Source organism: Phoenix dactylifera, chromosome 12 (genome assembly GCF_051530095.1).
Source record: "Phoenix dactylifera cultivar Ajwa chromosome 12, Ajwa_hap1_PhDact_Kaust_v1.1, whole genome shotgun sequence".
In the NCBI taxonomy this organism is placed as follows: domain Eukaryota; kingdom Viridiplantae; phylum Streptophyta; class Magnoliopsida; order Arecales; family Arecaceae; genus Phoenix; species Phoenix dactylifera.
Window position 1 is genome coordinate 1847667 of NC_143201.1, and position 2840 is coordinate 1850506.

A 2840-nucleotide genomic window follows, 5' to 3' on the forward strand; every position below is an offset into this window, starting at 1 on the left:
CGATAATTTTGACTCCGACGCCAAAATTTGCTGACGCTTCTAAGTAGTATCGGCAGGGGTCATGGAAAGCAAATTGTTAGACGAAACTTATAAGCATCGTCAGAGGCTAAGGAGGGAGAGAAAGGAGTTGACGATGCTTAAAAGCGTTGTCGGACTCCTATGCACTAACCCCCTCCTCTTAACACTAACTTTCACTAAACTCCGCTTAAACACTAACTTGAGACGATACTTATAAGCGTCATCGTTGGCCAAGAGGGGAAGCACCAGACAGCGCTTAAAAGCGTCGTCGAACTCCTAAGCACTAACCCCCTCCTTTTAACACTAACTTCTACTAAACACTGCCTAAACACTAACCTAAGACGATGCTTATAAACATCGTTGGAAGCCTAGGACCTAAGATGACACTCGTAAGCGTCGACGAAAGCCTAGGACCTAAGACGCCAACACAACAGCCTAGGACCTAAAACGCCAACACAACAAACCCCTTTTTAGAAGAACCCATCAAACTTTTCTGCTTTCTCCAACCCTAGCCCCCTTTACCTTCTCTCTGGCACCTCCGAATCCCTTCTCTCAGAACAACGGCAACAACAACAACAAGTGCTTTCCTCTTGCTTCGCCTCTTTTTCTCTGTTGTTCTCGTGAATTTTGCTACTATTGCTAAATCCTTTCTCTTCTAAGCCGACCGATGAGATCACCACCGTCTCTGAGAGGATCGAGGGCATCGATCCCCTCCTCGAATGCATCCAAGCCCTTAAGATCAAGAGCTCTCTCCCCCTCTCTTTCCTCAACTCCAGAAAATAGCCTCTTTCTGGTTCGCTTCTCATTTTATTCTCTTCTTCGATGGATCGTTGCAGACCACGCCATTGTTGAAATCTCTGCCTCCTTCCGAGAGCTCCTTGACGGATATTCTCGTGAGGAAACCCTCCTCCACCTCCTCTGTATCAGGTGAAGAAACCTTTCGAGAGCTCCTTTACTTTTTTATTACATGTTTCTGGAGAAATTTAAAGGATGGATTCAACTATGTGCTCTTGCTTCTCTGGTAGAGGTCGGGTGGCGAGAAGGCCACCTGGCAATCAATCCCCCGCGGCCGCTGGCAGTCGAGGAGGAGCCAGAGTACGAGCTTGATGGTGGGAGAAAGAAGGTCACCATCTTCTTTGGCACCTAGACCGGCGCCGCAGAAGGCTTTGCTAAGGTCAAGATCTTCGATTTGATTACGCCGCACTTTTTATCTTGGAAATTATTCCCTCTCAAAAAAATGTTTCTTTTATTTTTATTTTCTTTTTTTCAATTTCTTTTCCCTAACTTGAAAAATCCATGCCTTGACCAATCTCCGCTAAGGAGGCAAGGGTGTGATATGAGAAGGTCATCTTCAAAGTTGTTGATCTTGTATGACTTTTTCTACTTCCTTGTCTTTTCTTGGAATATTATTAGATGAGTCGAGAATTCCGACTCGTTTGATTGATTATTTGTGGTTTGATCTTGATCATTGGCTCGTTTTTGTTTGCTCCACTATTCATAGGATGATTACTCAGCTGTTGATGATGGATACGAGGAGAAGATGAAGAAAAAGATATTGAAGTTGTTCTTCTTTGGCAATGTGAGTTGTAATTTGTATGTTATTCTTTCTTTCCAGTTTCCCCTACAATTATTCTTTTATTTACCAATTTTGGGTGAGCCAACGGATAATGCTGCTAGGTTCTATACATGGTTTATCGAGGTTAGAGGAGATTTTAATAGCCTTTAGTAAAACTGTCTTATACTGTGTTGTCTTTTGCAATAGCATATTGAAGGCAGTGTCTGGGCCTCTGGCTGTTTGGTTTTAGGGGAAGGAGAGGAGAGTTTGGCCAAATTGTAAACAGTTTATACTAATCATGCATCTTTTAAATTATTTTTTTTTAAAAATAATTATAACGATGCCTTAAAGCATTACTATTAGAAGCGTTGCTAATTAGCGGTGCTTATAAGCGTCTCTAAATGTAGTGTTGGCAGTTAGCGACGCTTTCTCCAAATGTCGGTAAATTTTTTTACAATGCTAACATTGCTAATACTTTTGCGATGCTTTATAAAGCGTCGGTATACGCAATAAAAAGCATCGGTACTGTCCGATTTTTTTTATAATGGGTGTAGATGCGTAGAACTATGCTGCAAAATCTCGCGTGAATTCTTTCGTCCATGTCTTGCTGGTTTTAGTGATACTGTGAGTTATTTTAACCTTCATACTAACAAAACTCTGAAGCTCAAATAAATATTTTTTTTGAGGGAAAATTCACTCATGTCACTTCCTTGGATATTCTGACAGCACGGATCACTCACTCTTACTGTGGGAGGACTGCCTGATAATGTGGGTTACAGGCAGCAAGGAGGTGACACTTACTGGCAACCAATATCTCTGTCATCTTTGTATAAGCAAAAGGAATAAACAAAGTTCTTTGTTATCTCTCTATTATCTTTGCCAAAAAAAAAAAAAAAAAAATTCTTGGGAGTCTAAACCAAAAGCACTGTGTGCTCCCTTACGCCATGGCATGCTTGGCTTGAAACCAGTAATAACAGTGTGACCCACTATGTTGATAACCCATCGAGTCTCTTAGCAGGGTGGCAAAAATCCAGGAGGCCATCACTAAAGAGACATGTGGGAGGATCCGAAGATTGTAATAATCTTATTACTTCTACATGAAAGGTGGCTCCTACGTTTCTAAATTAGGTTTGCAAGATCTTGGGTGATGCATTCAGAGAGACTGATGTTTGGGATCGATTTGGTTGTCTCATATTAACTTTGCCAACAATATTTTATATCCAAATAATTTATTTGAGCGTTTTTCCAAATTTGTTAGTGTAAATAT

The 2840-nt window shown here is 41.1% G+C and overlaps 1 long non-coding RNA gene across 1 annotated transcript; it reads left to right on the forward strand.

Moving 5' to 3' along the window:
- Nucleotides 1–787: 787 nt before the first annotated feature.
- LOC149751498 (uncharacterized) lies at nucleotides 788–2452 on the forward strand. The gene is made up of 4 exons (XR_016398121.1): nucleotides 788–945; nucleotides 1044–1192; nucleotides 1520–1597; nucleotides 2300–2452. It is a non-coding gene; the product is annotated as an uncharacterized LOC149751498 (long non-coding RNA).
- The last annotated feature ends 388 nt before the right edge of the window (nucleotides 2453–2840 follow it).